The 19,857-nt window shown below is 38.1% G+C and overlaps 1 protein-coding gene across 6 annotated transcripts in view; it reads left to right on the plus strand.

Annotated features, from left to right (window-relative positions):
* The first annotated feature begins 3,112 nt into the window (after positions 1–3,112).
* Positions 3,113–19,857, plus strand: part of MEF2A (myocyte enhancer factor 2A) — a 79,063-nt gene continuing 62,318 nt past the window's right edge. For 3 of the 6 annotated variants that reach the window (XM_087941320.1, XM_026709305.2, XM_026709307.2), the window contains exon 1: positions 3,113–3,226. The gene's annotated coding sequence lies outside the window, so the exon portion shown is untranslated. The remainder of the gene's footprint in view (positions 3,227–19,857) is intronic. The other 3 variants (XM_087941323.1, XM_026709306.2, XM_026709308.2) reach the window with 1 other exon arrangement.

Genomic DNA, 19,857 nt, shown 5'->3' on the forward strand with positions numbered 1-19,857 from the left:
TATACCCTCTGTTGGCATTTGAATTTGAGCTTGTTTTCTGATTGGTTGTCAGACTTCCATGGGGTCATGCAGGGGCAACTCTGTAGGCTGTCCTGAGTCCCAGGCTTGGTTGAGCCTTGCTGGATGATGGTGTAATGAAAGGGCTTTTGGCAATTCCTATAGCTGTACTGGAGATCTTTGTTAAGGCCCACCCATTAACAAAGGTGGGGGTGAGCTTCTTCTTCTCTTTTTAGGGGAAATATTCTGCCTTTTTATTATTTCCTAGGATATTTCATTTTTCGAGGGGTGGGTTTAATTCCCAACATTATGATATAGAAAAGAAGGCAGGACAAAAAATGCGAAAACATTAGATAAAACCATGGGGCCAAATTATTCTTGGATATTAAAGAGATCTCAAAAGAAGGACCAAATATAGGGACTATGAGTAGAATAATAGGACTTGAAGGGACCTTGGAGGTCCAACCCCACTCCACCCCGCCACAGCAGGAGTTCTCATACCATCGCAGAGAAATGGTTGTCCAATCTTTTCTTGAAAACCTCCGCCAATGGAGCACCCACAATTCTCAGAGGCAAGCTGTTCCATTGATTAATCATTCTCACTGTCAGGAAATCCTTCCTTATTTATTTCCTGATTGGGTTTTCCTCTGATGAACTTCCACCCATTGCTTCTTGTCCTACCCTCAGGGAGGAGAATAAATTGACATCTTCTTCCTGATGACAGCCCTTCAAGTATTGGAAGATTGCTATGCTGTCTCCCCTCCTCAGCCTCATTTACATTAAGCTAAGCCCATGATGTGGGCATGCAGAGCCACTTCTGCCGGCATGTAAGAGGTCACCCGGAAAAGCCCCACTGTGCATACGTGCACACCAGAGGTGGTATTCAGCCAGTTCTGACCAGTTCAGGAGAACTGGTAGCGGAAATTTTGAGTAGTTCGGAAAACCGGCAAATCCCACCTCTGACTAGAGATTTTACAGTATTCTTCCCCTGCCGCGCCCACCAAGCCACGCCCACACAACCGCTAGTAAAAAAAAGTTTGAATCCCACCACTGGCGTGTCCCCCCCCACCCCCCAGCCAGCCGATTGTCCGGTATCTGCTGGGCATGCGCAGTGAATGTAATGTATAAAAAATAAATACATTAAAGGTCAGCTTTTTGAAATAAAGGACTACTCTTTATAATGAAGGGTATATGATCAATGTAAATTTATAGGCCATGTTGTCAATTCAACTGCAAGTCAGTCAAGAGTCAGAGAGAGAAACAAAATTCCACCTGGCGAGGTCAAGATTTAGCAACGTTGCATGCAACTCTGGGAGTTCCCAGGAATTCTTCACAGTTGTTGGAAACTCAGACATCCACCTGAAGTTTGATGGCAGGAGAAAAGTGTTGCTTCCGTGTGGAATTGGCATTGCAATTCTTCCATTTACACATTGGTGCTCTTAAGAATCCCTCTAAGTGGGAGGGACTGTTTTTACTGGGACTTATGAATAATCAATTGGAAACTTGATGGAAGATTGATTTTATTTATGGTAAGATTATAAGGATAGAGAAATATTGAAATACAGTACCCACAATGGTGGCATAGGTTGTGAAGAGAACAGAATTAGCACTTTTTTTCACCATGTGTACGTATAAATTCGAACTAGACTGTGATGTTTCTCTGTGCCATATATGTGAGTATATTCATAATGGTTATCTTTTGAGAGCTGAATGCAATGAAATTTCATTTTAATGTATGCTGATTAGTGTACATTTAAAGTTACAATAAAATTCTATTCTATCCTATTCTACTCTATTTCTACATTGTTCTGTTCTGTTCTATTCTAATTCTACGTTTTATTCTACATTCTGTTGTTCTATTCTATGGCAAAATCGATCTGTTTGATCAGGGATTAAGCAGTGAGTACTTTTATATAAAAGATTGGAAATCTTTTATGGACTCTTTCCTGAAGAAAAGAAAAAGAGTGAAATGTTGAGTTCTGGATTTGAAGACTGAAACGAGTTAAATATGGGATAAAAAGAATCTGTGTACAAAAATTTAACTTTTAAAGAGAAAGGGCGGATAGTTTATTCGTAACTGTTGCAAAGAATTCATAAAATCATTTATTTATTTTTGCTCTCTGATTCTGTTGCTTTTTGCACTTTTTATTTTATCTCCTTTTCCTAAACTTTCCTGTGTAGTTTTCGTTTAACCATTATTTAGATATAGTGGGCGGGACTGGTAGAACGCGTGCTCATAGGAGGACCGTGATTGGCTGGAGTCCTCCTTGACAGTGGCTTCTTAAGACGCTTTTCACCCAATCACGTTTCTTCTCTCCCAGCGGCCGCTTTCCGTGCCTCCCTAAGGCGTGCGTATGGTGCACGGGTGAAAGAGTGAGTTTTAACGGTGCTGTACAAAAAGAAAAGGCTGGCAACAAATTGGTGCCCGCAAAGGAGGCCTCTTCCGTAGGGAAGAGACTCCTAAGGGAGGACGAGTAACTTCTGCGCATGCGCGAATCCTTTCTCGCTTCTGCGTCATTCGTTCCCTTAAGGAAAAGGAAGGCAGGCGCTTTGGGCGCATGCGCCCGATCATTTCCATTGGGTATCGCTGTCAAGGTCCCTACGAGCAGGACCCGCTTCCTAGTTCTGATTGGTCTACTCTTATCCGGTTTACGGGACTCTGATTGGTGCTGCGTCCTGTCAAGCAAAGGAAAGGGGATCCACCTATCAACATTTCCACGATTGGCCCACCGCCCCTCTCTCATCTACGTCACCCCTGGATTGGATCCTTGCTGCCTCCTCTCCCGCCCACCGCCCTATCCGCTCGGGTCTTCGCGCCTTGACGTCATGAGCAACATCACGGCCCCAGCCGCTCCCCTACTGTTAAGTAAAATATAGTTCCAAGCCGGGGAAAGGGGGAAAAACTTTCAAAAAGAGAGACAGGAAAAAAATAAAAAGTCACCCCCAAAGCCACTTCGGCCTCTTTCAAAATACCTCCTCCCAGCCTCATGATGTCAAGTAGGCGAGAAAGACCCGCGGAAGAACACGAGCGAGAAAGAGGGCAGTGAGACGTCCCAGCCCGCTCCAAAGCGAACGGGAGGGTGAAGGGGACGGGGGACCGAAAGCAGTTCCGGCCGCGTCGCCTAAAAATAGCGCCCCGTGCATATCCGTGCGCCCGTGTCAGTGTCTCCGGAGGAGACGGCGGCGAGGAGGCGGAGGCAGAAGCGGCTGGAGCGGTGGCGGCCGATGGGTGAGTCTGGCCGCTTTCCCGGGAAGGGAGGAGGCCGGGTCCCAAAAGCCGAGGGGTCTACGAAAAGTCAGGGCCGCCAAACCCCTCAGAAAGGGGGGCCGGTCGGTGGGTGAGGGGAGGGGGGCTGGGCAAAGATGGTCCTTGCCTCCCTTCAAGTCTTCCCGAGTTAGGAAGGAGTCGCATTTGGAGGGGGAGAAGGGACGCGCGATCGTCAAGCGAGGAGCGAGCCAGCAAGTTATGCCTCTTCCAACTTAGGCTTGGGGAAGAGGAGGAGGGGCGGCTGCTGCTGCTGCTGCTGCTGCTTCGATGGAAAACAAGACGCTTTTAGGCGCCTCCATCCGGAGAGCGCGGCGTAAGGAACGTGAGGATGGCCAGACCCGTGTCTAGGGGAGGTGGGGGGAGGGAGTCTCCACCGACATGGCTCGTCTCGTTTCCTCCCCCCTACGCCCGGGGAAGATAATAAGAGAGGGTGAGGGGATGCTCTGGGCATGTCGGAAGGCACATGCGTGCATGGCATGGCACACGCGTGTCCCGGGGGAGGGCAATCGGCTGAAAAGGACCTTGGAATTAGGGTTAGGAGGTTTAGGGCGCCTTATTGGTAAGAGGAATGGGGGGAATCCATCGGGGACAGGTTTCCAGGTTTGTAAACAGCTGGGATATCTTGGGGTAATCCAAATGCCTCCATCAAAATGCCTGTTTGTGTGAATGTGGGTGCGTGTAAGGTGCCTTTTCCAGGCAGTCCTCGACTTACAGCCATTCCTTTTGGGGACCCGAAGTTGCGACATCACTGAGAAAAGTGACTGAACGGCCGTTTTTGCACACTTGACCCAACCGTTGGAGCCTCCCTGCGGTCACGTGATTGAGGTGGCCGTGCTTGGACAACCGACTTGCCTTTGGGGTGGTTTGCAGGAGTTGTGGGGTCGCCTTTTGCGACCTTCTGACAAGCAAAAGTCAGTTGGAGAGGGAGGGGGAACCAGATTCGCTGAAGGACCTGTCTTATTGGTTTAATGGCTGCTGGGATTCGCTTAACAAAGGTGGTGAGAAAGGTCGTAAAGCGGGGCAAAACTCACTTAACAGATTTCTCACTTAGCAACCTAAACGATAAGGCTCCTTTTTGGTTATAAGTCAAGGACTTATCTGTATTTGATTATAGAAGATGTGGGTTTTTTTTTTCCTATTCTGGATTGCAGTTGAATTGACCTGTATTCAGGATTTTTCACACATTGGGGGAAAATGTTCTGTTTTTGTATGGTTACCAGAATGTGGAGTTGCAAGAATAAGGGCTGAAATGTGCTTCTCCAGAGGGTGTGTGTTTTGTGTATATCACTTTTACCCAAATCATCTTCAGTAGGATCTTTTAGAGATTGGGAAGATCGTTTTCCTCATCTCTTTATTTCTTGTTTTACTGTCCAGGACAAGATGTTCAAGGCAGTTTACAAGGATATTGAGATGTCAGAAACAGGCTTCGGGGTGTTTTTTTTTTTAAATTCATGCCATCTTGACTGATTTTTCAGGGTTTTTTTTTTAGGAAGTAGTGAGGTTGCCAAGTAAGAGAAATATGGAGGGAATAAGTTATATAAATGGCAATCTTCCTAGTATTAGCTCTTTAGGAAAAATGTGGTGAGGGAAGGATGTCTTTTTCTTGGTATACTCTTGCTCCTTCTCACAGGCTGTTAATTCCTCCATATACTCCTCCATATACTCCTCCATATGCTTTCTTGAGGATACCCTTATTTTTTCCCCACTTTACTCCCACCCTCATTTGTCTATGAAGTTGAGAAAAGCCACACACAAAAACTTTGTAATGGCCAAAGACCAGCCCCTATTCCATAATGTAAAAAAAGGTATGGAAGTGTAAAACTATAATACAAAAAACAAATGGTGATACGGTTTGGGAAGGGCCTGTTTTGAAATGATGTTATTATGATGGTATGATATTTGGGAGTAATGTACCAGCTGTTGTTTTTTTCTTTTAACTTCTTGAAATTTTTATTGTCCAATAGAAGTATTGGATGCTGAGACCAAGTTTGGGATGTTTTGAATTCTTAGTCTGCATGTTTGCAGAAATAAGGAGGGAAGCAGTTAATGGATTGAGCAGGAAAATCTTTTTCGAGTTTAGGGCTTAGGCTTTCAAGAGCTACTACATTATGGCAGATGTAATGGAAGGGATGCTTTCTCATCAAATAAACAGAGGAGTACATTGCTCTTTTTGTTTTTATTAAAAATTTTGAGCTGGCCTTGAGTAGAGTGGCAAACTCTAGCTGGAAATATTTATCCACATTCTGTAACATCAATAGAGATACCTGTTTTGGTCTACTGGGAGAAGACAACCATGGAAACATTTTCTCATGCTTGCCAAACAATTTCATTTTTCAATTTTACTGTCAGTACTTAAAAAACAAAACAAAAGCAAACAATGTTATACTAAAATCTTTTCTAAAAAAAATAAGGCTTGATTTTTCTGCCAGGAAAAATACATGACAAAATAATAGTTACTTTTATTTCATTTTAAAACGTTCCTACTTATGTAGATGGCCTGTTGGTGATTGAAAAACCCACGTGTTTAGAAATCTATATTAAGTGTTTAATGAGTGGCAGTAGGCGTTTTCTTTCAATGGGTGTTGATAGTTTGGTATTGTCTTTCTGGTTTAGTATATAAAAATGGTGTAAAACTTGTAAGCCTTGCCACGGGTGGTGTTTAGCTCACAGGTTTTCCTTGTGAAACACTTAGCTCTAGGAAGTGAATAGAAGGGAATATTTTTTTTCCAGAATTGCAACAATGTCCCTTCCCAGATAATACTAGTTCTTCCAAACAAGAGATTTTTGTTTCCTTTCTATGTGTTCAACTTCAAAACCTAAACAAGTGAAACAATGTGTCTAATATGTGGCAATTTTAAGAATAAAATCAACCTTGTGTTGAATAAGAATATAAAACACTTCCAGATTATGGTATTGATAGATATTGGTGCATTTTGAATCATCAATTGGTGGTACAAAGGTTGCCATATTTCTTAAGAAAATTTAAAAGTATATTTTAATGGTAATTTGTTTTTTTTATATGAAGCTTACAAGAAATGGCAGCATTTTTAAAAATTAACCAAAATTGTCCAAAAGTGTTCACCTTTTTTCTGTGTTGAAAATTATATGATTTCTTTTTTACTCATTTTCAGGCTAGTTGCTGTTCATATCAAAGAAAAAGAAAAAATGATTTAATTTAGTATTATAAGCCAGCAACAATAGTTTTGTATTTATTTTAGGCTATGGTTATGATAGAATTGTAACATCTAAAGTTTAATAATAGTGGGATTAACATATATTTGTTGCTATGAATATTGGGAACACTTATAGGTTTGGGGAAGATAACCAATATTAAAGCAAGTGGCTTGGGGAAGATTATAAAGTGAAAATGCGATGGCTCTAAGATTAATTTTGCATATCTGTTGGTGAGTGAAGTATGAGTAAAATAAAAGAATGGTTATCCTATGATTTTGAATGTCTTGGAAATATCTAACATGGATGTAATAAGATGAGCCCTGGAAGCAAATGTGTTGTACTACTTGGCAAGTGACTTTTCAAAGTGGATTTGCTCAGTGTAAAATGTTTATAAGGATACAAATGTTTTGCTTGCTGCTATTGGCTACTGTTTGTTCTGCAATTGAAATAATGTGGGGGGGAAAAGGGTAGGGAAGAGCAGACAAGTTGCATATGGAAATGAAAATAGGTGAGGTGACGTGATGAGATATGTTCGATAGCATTTTTAATTTGGATCCGTGTAGCAGATGGATTAAATATAGAAGGTGGGTGTGATTTTTTTTTGAGTACTTGAGAGTCTGATCTGAGAGTCATATTTTAACACTGCTTTCATTACTGCTATCTGTCTGAAACTCTTAACTGTTTAAGAAATTTATGCTTATGCTCTAAATGAAGTTCCTTGTTCTCCAGTCAGTTATTTAAGGACTGAAGACTTGTCTTTTCTTTTAGTATAATACTACAGCATTCAGATCTATAGTTTCTTCATTACTATTGTCCACTATTTCTGAAAAACTGACAATGACATGTGAATGTTTAAGCATTAGAATGATTACAGCATGGCACATAGTATAAAGTTTCATACTTCTTGTGCCTGAAACCTTTGAAGTATTAATATTTACATAATTCTATTAGTGTATTCTTAATGATTCTATATATCATAGCTATTTGATCAAATGTATATAGTTTGTCACTGACTTGAGGAAACAAAGGAGTGTTATCTCGAGTTCCAGAGCTTCCTCACTTTGTGCATATTTAATTGTATGTAACAACTACCTACCATTTTTCCAAATATAGTAAATGTCAGATGTCCTTGGTTATGAGGCTAAATACTCTATTGGCCATTCTGATGGGATATTAGGGGTGGCAACCTGTTGTTATGGAAAGCCCCTGGTTATTTAGTGAGAATTCTTCCATTTGTTCTTGCAGAGGAGCAGTATTACAATGTTATATTAACTTGTTACAGTATGTTGTTTAATTCTAGCAAATGCTGCTTAACTGCAATTATTAATGGAAATATGCTTGCTCCAAAATCATAATTTGAAGTTGGCTTATTCTCATTAACCAATTAACCAGAAAGGAAGATGTAGAGAACTTAAGACACTAATTCTTAATATCGTGAGTCTTAAAATAGCCAGCATGGAAATCTGCTGATCACAATTAAAAGATAGGTGCTATGCTACAACTTCAGATACTAATGACCTTGAGTAAACAATACAGTGGTTTAAATTATCACCTAAATCTAACATGCAGCTAAACATCTGTCTTATTACCAAGATCATGGTGGAAACTGCAAGTTGTTTTAATTCCTGCTACTGCAGGTAAAGCTGAAGTGACCTCTATCGCTGGTAGGCCAGCTGCTATTTATATGGCAGTTGCTTCAAATGAGTTCCTTCAAAAGAGGCCTGGGCTAGCTGATAAAAGTGACAGCAAAAATTGTAACAGTTACTCCTCTGTTGTTGCTTCTCTCCTTTCAATCCTCCATTTTTACAACAAGCTGGAAAATGTAGGGAACTGCAAGATTAATTGTTGCTTCACGTGATTTACTTTTAGTTGAATATGCCTTTATTTATACCTCCATTACAAATTACTCTGAAATAGTTCTCTTTCCTCAAATTTCCATCTTTGTCCAATTTCTTCATTCCTCATGTCCATTCCCTATACATTTCTTGTCTTCCTAGGCTTTTTTCATAGCAGTTGATAATTTTCGTCTACATTATGGCTCAAGTGTATAACAAAATGTTCTGAATTTTTGAAACTTCCACAGCATATGTGCTGAAACTTGAAGACTATGGAAGGGAAGTTAATTTTTCTTATATTAGCCTCCCTGTTTTATACAAAATTATGTTTTCAGTCTGATGGCTGCTGTTGACAAAATTGGAGATTAATGAATAAAAAAACACATGCCAAGATTTGGGATTCTTTAGGAAATTATGGATAGTCCATCAAAACTTTAGCAGCAATATTCTGCTTTAATTTGTTTTTTTTTAGTGATTCAGTAACATGAATGTAAACTTCAGTGCAAAAGGATAGGAAAAGACAGTTTGAATTAGCTGGAATAAATTGTATTCCAATAAATATTTATAAATGACAATGCACTGTCATATGAATAGTTGTTCTCTCTTACAATTACTTGTTGCTTGTCATCCCAGGCATTTGACTTTTTTGATTTAGGAGATAGATGAACATATACACGATGCTTCCTCCTTCTGTTTTTCCCCAATAGCTTATCTGATAAATCATAACTGACCCAAACTCAGTAACACGGATTTTCTATAGCTAAGAGTAGAGTAGTACCAGAGCCTAGGTGTCTCCTAAAGCCTTAACTTGGAATGATCCACTTAACAGCTGATGCCATGATGCAGATAACTAGGTGCTCTGCTCTATGCTTCTACTCCAAGTGCCTGGAGGACAGCAAAGCTGTGTTTTACACGACACAGATGTCCTCATGTGATGCTCCGCGTGAAGTGCTACTTCACTTTCCATAGCACATCTCAAGGGGGTGGTGCATCGGGGAAGCATTGATTGAAAATCCACTGCCTCTTGAGACTTCACAGAAGCCTACACACTGTGGTTTTGATATGAGCTGTGATAAAGTCCAGGCAGTTCCCCGATTCAAAGAAAGTTCTTTGAACAGATCAATGGCTGGAATAGATTAACTGATAGTAAACATAGTGTTAAAGGTATAAATGAAACCTATTTTCTCCCTATTCTATGGAAACTCTGTAAATTTATCAGTTGATAAGATTATCTTGATACCAAGACAAATTCCTTGTGTGTCCAATCACACTTGGCCAATAAAGAATTCTATTCTAATTCTAATTCTATTCTAATTCTTGCTAATGATTGGAACAAGCTTGTTATGAGATATTATTGCTTCCTGAGTTTTCCTTAAATAACACTTGCTGAAATGTACTACATGTGGTTGACTGTCTGATTTAGAAGTGTATCTGGCATAGTATCCAATGAATGAGTAAAATATAGTGGCAGTTGAAAACAAACATTGAAGTACAGCAATCTTACGCCTACTGTGTGGGAGAATTTTTAATATGCTCCCAGAATTTGAGTAAGTGTCTGCATAACTACCTGCTTGTTGTAAGTAAGCTTAACAAATTATGAAACAATTCATCATATATCATCGTATATTTCTAGTTATTTATGAGATTCAACCCTAGAGTGCTAAAAATTCTGGCAAAAGTGACTGAAAGCCCGGTCATATTAGTATACCTTTATTTGTTTCATTTTCAATCATATTTCCTTGTACAGAGATAAATGGAAGATTTGTTACGGTATTAAAACTCTTACAGAAATAAAATAATTAAATCTTAGAATTTCATAATACTTGATGCATGATGGTGTTTGCCTTGTGAAGCAAATAATAGTAATTTATCCCTTTGTGATATGCATTGAATAGAATATTTCAACCATCATGATCTGAAAGGTATGGTATAGTTGGGTTGCAAACTGGCTTTTTTTTTTTTTACAAACAACTGTTGATAATTTTAAATTGGATCTGTCTTCTACGCCCAGAGCACATAAAAACGGCCCTGCTGGATCAGATGAGGGTCCGTCCTAGTCCTGCATTTATTGATTTTATTAAATTTATATGCTGCCCATTTCACTACCCATGACTCTGGGTGGCTTACAAATGTAAAAACGGAAGTCAAGCATTGAATATTCATTTCATTTCACATATTAGAGCAGCTGTGATGATGCCTTTGGAATGCTTTTAGTCAGGCAGTGGAGAAATAAATTCCACTTTTACCATGGGACCCCGCAACTTGTCTTCCATCACAGTACCTCTTGATAGACTCGTCCCCCATGAATTTATTGAATAATATTTTAAAGCCTTTGAAGTTAGTAGGTATCACCATATCCTGTGTAATTAATTGCATGGATCTTTGAATAAGTACTTTTTCAGCTGTTGTGAGCTACCTTATACAAGTTGCCCTGGATTGAAGTGACCTATGTCCAATTTTCACACTTATGTTGGTTGTAGCATCTGTATGGTCATGTGATCAAAAGTCAAGCAGTTTGCAACCAGTATGTACTGTATTTATGATGGTTGCAGTGTCCTGGAGTTACATGCTCCCCATTCATAACCTTCCCATCTGGCTTTTGACAAACAGATTCAATGGGGAAAGCCAGATTCGCTTAACAGTGGCATGATTCACTTAATAACTGCAGTGGCTCTCTTAACAATTGTGGCAGAAAAGAGTATAAAATGGGGCACAACTCACTTAGCAACTGCCTTGTTTAGCAGCAGAAATTTTGGGCTGCATTGTAGTCATACAAGGACTACCTATAATTAGCTTTATTCATTGAATTCTAGTGCTAAACATTTTGAGAAAGGGCAACAATTTCTTCCTATTCACTTTCCCTATGTTGTGTATGATCTTGATCAGATGTTCTTTCAGAAGCTTAAAAAATAAACCAGTGTATATTTGGCTTTATAAATGTAGCCAAATGCTGGATACAGTTGGCATGGATTGTGATTAGCATCACTCAGTTTAGTAGGAAGAAACAAGTAGAAGTAACAAGTCAGATGTTTTGGCAGAGAACAGAGAATGTAAAGTTATGAATCTCTATTTCTAATGGCTTCTTGCATGTTAGTCAAAGTCTGCCAGCTGGGTTTGTGCTAACATAGGATTAAAACTCACAACCTCACATTTTTAGCCCAGTCCCTTTAACAACTACACCTAACTGGTGCTCAGAAGATTCCTGTAGAGATAAAATAAACATCACCAAATTTGTGTACTTGCTACATTTTTAAAGTTCCAAAACATGAAAAAACAAGCACTGCAAGAAAGATTTAGGAACAAACCATCCAAATGTCTTAAGCAGTTATTTGTAATATACCTCACTGTGAAGTTCACATTAGTGTGGGTATGTATGTGTATATGTTTAACAATTTGTGTGTATGCAAACATGTATGCATATACACAATTTTTAATTAACCCAAATCACGGTTGATGAAAGCCTCTTCAATGAAAGTTATGGCTTATAATCTAGCACACTGGTTGAATGCAGGTTGGTAATGTTTCTCATTTTCCTCGTCTAGCATACTCACAACAGCCAGTAGGAAGAAGTTGATCTTACTATATCTGTAAGTGGAAAATAAGTCATTTTTCTAATTTATTCTCTTGAAAGATTGAACATTCATACAGGAACTAACAACCTGAAACCACAAAAGAATGTGTGGTAAGTAGTTACCTCCTCAAAATGCAAGCCTTGTTACAGCTAGGAGGCAAAAACTTTAGGTGAAAAGGGCACTTTATCTCCCTTCCACAAAACACCAGAAAACTGTAAGCAAGCGTTTAATAAAAAGTTATCCATACCACCAATTGAAGACACTACCCGCCTAAAATAATCAGGAGAGATTTAAATAATATTGCTCTGTACAATTTTGGCAGCATAAGCATTAAAACACATTATAAATTAGACAAGATTACCTGGTTTTATATCATTTGCTAGGTGAGAAGTGCATACAGTTGTCCAGCATGGACTCCCAATAAATAAATAAATAAAAATAAATAAATAAATGAAAAGCAGCATGGAACATGGTTTAAAAAAAAAACAAAAAAAACCCGTTTCTTGGGTTAGAAATAAAACTACATTGCTTTCTTGTGCTTTCTTTGTCTATAGATCTGTAAATGGCAACCATTACCATATAAAAGATTCCATTTGCATTTTCCACCAGTAATAGTAAGGGGGTATCCACTTCAGGTTTACTGTTTATATGTCAAATATTCTGTTACTGGCAGTGGGTGCCAATAAACTCATATGCTATTTATTTAATAGTATTTATTTGTGGTAGTAATATTAATGGACTTTGACAAATTTCAGAGTAACAAAGATTTTAACCATCAAAAAAGGAGGTGGAAAATATTTTTTCATCACCAGCAGTCATACCAATAACATGGTCTCAAACGTGATGTTGAAAAATCAGGACTGTAGGTGAATTCCACAAAAGATTCTATAATAAATACGCTATCATTGAGAATACAGTATGTATTTTCTACACTGACACAAAGGAGCCCTATTTGAATTCCCTGTGCATTGTGCTGGTGAGAGGAAAGATATTTGCTAGGGTAGTCTTAACATAAGTAATTTAGGGCTTTAAATACTTTTTAAAAATGGAGACAAAATATTTTAGCATGAGTGCAGTATGCTCCTTCCAATAATGTATTAGCATGAAATGATATTTTCATTTGAAGATTCTAGAACAGGAGTGTTGAACTTGTGGCCCATGGCCCGGATGCATCACATGCTGACCCCTCCCCGGCCCAGTTTAGCGAAGGGGAAAAAAGTCCCAATACATCACGTGACGCTGCCGTGATAATGCGAGTTTGACACCCCTATTCTAGAAGATAATCAGAAGTGTATAAAACACGTGGCCTTTCTAGTATGAATTTAGATACACAGTGCTGATTTTTTTTCCTTAGTCGAAATGCCCTAGTTTTCATATTAATAACACAAAGTTAGTTGCAGTGAAATTGTTAATGAACATTTTCGAATTTATAACTTTCTGTTATCTTAAGATATGTTAGGCTGATTTGAGCATTAGACACATCTTAAATTCTGTGTAGATGTTTTATTTTTCTGTAACTGCAACAAGTGCTTGCACAAAATATTGATTAGGATAGATATTCAGAAAATAAAGAAGGCAATCATACTATAATAATAATAATATATAATATAATTATAATATATATATATATATATATATATATATATATATATATATATATATATACATATATATATACATACATATAATATATATAAATAATAAATATAATATAGTATACAAACCGTCACAATAACCAGGTTCATTCCCTATGTTAAGCCAGAATCAAACAAAACCCAGCATACAAATATTGGGATTGTGTTTCCAGTTCATGTATGGAATGATATATGACAGTAGGTTTAATGGACTAATGAAAAATTAATATCTGCTTCAGTGTTACTCATTTTAGTGAGGTTTTGTTTGTTGTATTAATTGTGGAAAATAATGTTTCACTTTTTACTGATTATATGTTAGTTGAAGATTATGGAAGAAAAAGAGAAGCTATTAACTGGTAAGAAAAAAAGAATAGATTGCTAAAATTTGTCACTATATTGATACAGTAAGCACTTGATTTAGAACGCCGATCAAAGGCGTGCTGTGAATTAACAATACAAAAAAATTAAAAATGAATAACACTTTCAAGGGATGCTGATCCTCACCAGCCCCCACTTTTTGCTGATGCAAGTTGAAATAGTAGATCAGTGTGGTTGTTGGTATTTCAGCTGTTGCCAGCCGATCATAAGCAGACATTGCTTCAGCTGCTATGGTTCTTCAGGCAGGGAGATAGTGAAAGACTTGAGGATGTACTGCCAACTTTGAATTATTTGGCAGGAACTCCTCCTTCTGTTGCATTAGATTTGCAGAAGCATCTGGCATGCACTGTAACTCCACTATTACCAGTTTGTAGCGTCTGCTCACATAAAACACGATCTTAGAAAATACAGTCATCATCACCTTTTAGTTTTAATGTATCTGGAGGTGGGTTTCAGAGGATCCTCAATTGTTGCCACTGGTATCGCTGAAAGACCATTTCAAATTGTGGTTTAGATTTTGGCTTATTCTGAAGCTTCCAAACAGCTTAATTGTTGTTTTTATACAGTTAAGATTGTAAAACAACAAGATCAACCTTAAAACGGAATGTTTAAGTGAAGTAGAGAAATACAGTGCTATACATGCACAGCACCATACATTTTGAATATCTTTGGAGACAAATATCTAAATATCTCTAAATACCTTTAGAGACAATGTCTCTAAAATCTAAAATTTATTTTATCTAAAATAAAGTGATAAAATATCCCATGAAACGAGGGTTGTTTTTTTATTTAAAATGTATTCAATGTTAATTGGTTGATTTCTTACAATCTAGCTTGAGACAAAGGCAAAAGGGAAAATACAGAAAAGTAAAGGAGTAAAAAAGCTAATTTTTATTTCTTATGCACTCCACCTTCCTGTCACTCCTTTCTTTTGTGTTCTGCATTCTAGTAAGCCAGGAAGTCTTCATCTAAACTAAAAGTGGAAAGCATTATGTTTTAACTAGAATAGACTTTTTCCATTTTTTTCCTCAGTGTAATTTTTCCACTGAGAATCTGCAGAGAGGTAATTTTGACAATTTTATCTAGGAGCACCTACATTTTGACAGCACTGTCAGAAATCCATCATAATTAAAGCAAATTATTTATTGCCCATATAATTAGAGCCTGTAAAGTTACATTTTATTGAGCTAGTGTGTGTAGCAATCAAGGCGTCAAATGTCTTAAGTCTTGTTCTACCTTGGACATGAAGCCAGATGGGTGATCTTGGGCCAGTCATTCTCTTTCAGCCCTAGGAAGGACGCAATGGCATGCAAAACACTCTGTGTGTGTGTGTGTGTGTGTGTGTGTGTGTGTGTGATAGATAGATAGATAGATAGATAGATAGATAGATAGATAGATAGATAGTGTGTGTGTGTGTGTGTGTGTGTGTGTGTGTGTGTGAGAGAGAGAGAGAGAGAGAGAGATTTAAGACTTGTGGACTTCAACTCCCAGAATTCCTCATCCAGCAAAACTGGCTAAGGAATTTTGGGAGTTGAAGTCCACAAGTTTTAAAGTTGCCAAGGTTGGAGACCCCTGCCTTAAAACATGGTGGAGCAAGGGTTACAATGATAGAGAGATAAAATATGTGTACTTAAGTGTATCATGCATTACAAGGCCTTTTTCCTAAAGCTCATTATGACATGTTAACAAAGTACACAGACTAACGGTTGAATTGTAAAAGATAAATTAGTTTTCCTAGGTGTTCTGACAAGCTATAATATTTGGTCAGAAATATTGCTGCTTAAAGAATTTGGGGATACAATGCACGCTGCCCTTGGAGGCATCCATCTATATATTATCTTAGATTAGCATTTCAAAATTAAATAGAAGAGGTGGAAGATACAGGACATTTCAGAGGGAACGCCCTTTTTCAATAAAATAACGTGGGACACAGAATAGCATACTTGAAAATCTTGGTTGTGAGTATGATCCTGTCAGCCCAATCTACTCGTTACACAGAGCTGCATTAGATTGTAAGTGAACTTGCCCACCTAAAAATGGGATCACTTGGGGTGCATTTTTTTCCAAGGGTGATGCATTTGAGGAAGGTAACTATAGACTCTTCATTTTCACTCCCTCACATTGATTTCTTGTAGACTTTCATTTGCTTTTTTTGTTTAGGTGTGTAGGCACTTTTCAAAGACCCACTGCTGTTGCATACATGTTAATACAATGTTATCTCAAACTAGTCATGATCAGAAGATAGTATAATTTCTAACAATGTTGTACTTGGGGCACATATGCAGCCTTAGGTAAAACACAATGGCAAATAACTTGTGAAATCTTGCCAGGGAAACTTGTCCAGGCAATCACCAGGAGGCAATACTGACTAGAAAGCACAAATAAATAAATGTACAAACTGTAATATTATATAATATGCATGTAAAACTAAAAACTGCACAGCCTGAAACTGCGTTCTTGAAAATTTGACAACTCTCCGCTGTAGTATTCTAAACCTGACTGTCTGTTTTATACCTCTTTCCCTGCCCTGTGCCTAATCATTTAGATAAGATTAGAAGGCAGGAGATACATCTCCTATTTTTAGACTTAAAAGGAATTTTTGGTAGGAGCATTTAAGTTGTGGCTGTGCCTCTGGAGAAAGTGAGATTAATCGCCTTTTCCACATGTTAGCTTTCATGGAAACTTCAGATGAGCTACTGAAAGAGACCCTCCCCCCCAAAAAATATTTTAGTTTCCTTAATAGGGAAAACAATAGCTTTGTGGAATTTTAATAACACAGTGACTTATCTCCTGCTTCTTACAGTACATAAAACATTTTATCAGGGCCTGGCTGGTTGTTCATATGAAGAGCTGCGTTGGAATCCTAATTTGGATTTTCACAGTAGCCAACTTTCAGCTACTGCTATAGCTCCTGGTGCATATATATAATGCATATCTGCTTTTGCTGCTGGCATACCATAATTATTATAGGTAATTCTTAGCGATAATCTTCTTGTCTGCTCTTCTAAAAATATGTAAGTTTAGTAGCCATTATATATTATGCACCATAAGTCAGTAACTTCATTTATTGTATTCTAAGTTCCATGAAGAATTCTCTTTGTAAAACTAGATAAGCTAGCATTAAGCAAATAAACAGAATAACACAATTGGACCTTGGAAGTCTTCCAGTAAAACCTCCTGCTCAAGCAGAAAACCCTATACCAGGGGTCTTCAAACTTGACAGCTTTAAGACTTGTGGACTTCAACCCCCAGAATTCCTCCTCCAGTCATGTTAGCTCAGGAATTCTGGAAGTCCACAAGTCTTAAACTTGCCAAGCTTGAAGACCCTTGCCGTACACCATTCCAGACAAATGGCTGTCAGATCTTTTCTTAAAAACCTCCAGGGATGGAGCGCCAATAAATTCTGAAGATAAGCTGTTCCACTGATTAATTATTCTCACTGTCAGGAAAATATAGATGCGTAAGGAGTTACAGCAGAAGCTATGAACTCACTAACTTAGAAAGATGGATCACTGTGTGATTCAGGAAGCAAAACTTAGGTGGCAAGGTATAGGATTCAAGGCAATTTCCCCTGGAAATGCTTTTCCTTGAAGATATTTATTTACACTTCTATAACATTTCTTATTATTTTATCTCAAGGAAGATATTGCTGAATTGAAAGAAGTGGTAACCCCCCCCCAAAAAAAGATTATGGTAAAAGTTCATAGCATTTAGGGCTTTTGAAAAATAAATTCAAAAGAGGGATGTCATAGCTGTATCAAATTATGTAGGATATGTTGCAAATGCATAGTTCTCCTCTCTGCTTTTAGAATAATGGGAGTTTCAGAATAAAAGGAAATGTAAGATTCATGTAAGAACTGTCTTTTGTCTTGTTTGATATTCCATGCTTGGGTGTTGAAGGTTCTTGAAAAATAACTAATATGTGTTTTCTTTAAATATTTAAGGTTATACATATTCTTATATATTAGAATACATGACCTATGTATTGAGCCTTAAAACAGCGGCATCATTTTCAGAGCTTGGGTAGTAATTAAGTGATGCTAAGAAATGACAGTCACTTTAAAGAGTTGCTATGTTTGCACTCCTGTATGGACTAAAGTAACCGTTCTAAACAATTTCTGAAGTGCTGCATGGTTGCTCCCTTACTGGAGGCTTTCAAAAAGAGACTGGACAACTGTTTGTCTGAAGTGGTGTGGGGTCTTCTGCTCGAGCAGGGGGTTGGGCTAGAAGACCTCCAAGATCCCATCGAATTCTGTGTTCTACTGCATATTTCTGCTTGATACCAGTGAGGCCTTTACAGGAAACCTTAGTTGCTGATTTTGATTGAATAAATATTTGCGCTGCAGACAGGAGCAGCTCTCTGAACCGAGTTGTCCTTGAAAAGGTGAACAAGGTGGTTAGCACTGGAATGGATGGCTACCAGGATACTGCAGGACTCCAGGTTACAGCGGGAAATCAAAGAAACATCCTTGAAGGAAAGAATGATAGGTCTGTCCAGGTACTAACCAGGTACAAAGCCTTCTTGCTGTTTAAAAAGCAAATAACAAAGTGTTTTATATGTTTTCAGACATTTCATCAGTCAGAGCAGAAGCTTTCAGTCTTTATTCTATGGCATCAACTGTGGATTAAAACTGCTTGTAAAATATCCCAAAATGGCTTTTGCCAGAGGACAGCAGTTATTGCAAGATCCATATGTAGTCAGATGTCTATTCTATGTAATATATGCAGTTACTCCTTTTCAAGAGTTGGTGGTGTTCCCAGTCCTTCAGAACTTAGCAATCAGCATTGAAACACTGAAATATTTTTGGCAGAGTACAGTAGCAATTTAGCAGGAAATCAAACCGTCTTGGAAGAAATACAACTCACATTTTTTTGTCTTCAAACTATACCAGTGACACTTGTGAGTTGCATCTTTAGAGCAATTATTGTTTGGAAGTTCTGCCATTATCAAGTCAACGTTGTAGAATTATTTCCATGTATGTTTGCAAATTGGAAACATGTTGATAAACTGTGTGCATTCTAGGGAAGTAAAGTTGACTAGTCCCTGCTTTAAAACATAGTTTTAATCCAATTGCAGAATAAATTCCCAGTGGATCATACCAGGGCATGCCATGCTTTTAGAAACATTGATAGAAAAGCTGCAGTCTTCACTTTTTCACTCCTGGTATGCTTTCTTAATTACTAAATTGGAAATACACACCCACTCACATTTCAGTAGGCCTCCAACTTCCTGTAAGAAGAAAAATAAAAACCCATTGCTGTAGTTAACTTTTAGCAAATATAAGAAATGTTAATTGGATAGCAATAATGATAGCAATAGCACTTAGACTTATATACTGCTTTATAGTGCTTTACAGCCCCCTCTCTAAGCAGTTTTACAGAGTCAGTCTATTGCCTCCAACAGTTTGGGTCCTCATTTTACCCACCTCAGAAGGATGGAAGGCTGAGTCAACATTGAGCCTGGTGAGATTCGAACTGTCAAATTGCAGGCAGCTGGCTGCAGCAGAAGTAACTTGCAGTACCTCACTCGAGCCAGTGCACCACCAAGGCTCTTGGATCATGAACACAGGGACACAAATAAGTTTTTCAGATTGCCATGGATGGTCAAAACATAAATTGTAGAAGATTATAATAATAATATAATTTGATATAATCGTAAAGCTTGCCAAATACTTTACATCTACTAAAGGTCATGAATCTCCAAAGAATCTGAAAGGAATGAGAACTTTGGTTGTTTCCCGAATACCTTGCCTACTTTGAATATCAATATCTTTTAGGCAATCCCTTTGTCTGATTCTGCATTGAGGATTGAGGTTAATCCAATCAGGAGAATTGTGAAAGAGGCATTCCCAGGCTGACTTCAAAAGAACAAGTCATCCTGTGAAAGTTTTCCTCATTCTTTATGAACTGTTTGCAAATTACTTTCTGTAGGACCAGATAGTGTTGCAGCCAATAGGAAGGAAGGATATGTTCAAATTAGTGATACACTGTAGGTTCTT

This window comes from Pseudonaja textilis, chromosome 13 (assembly GCF_049901715.1).
Source record: "Pseudonaja textilis isolate UNSWEBS1 chromosome 13, rPseTex1.2, whole genome shotgun sequence".
NCBI classification, from domain to species: Eukaryota; Metazoa; Chordata; class Lepidosauria; order Squamata; family Elapidae; genus Pseudonaja; species Pseudonaja textilis.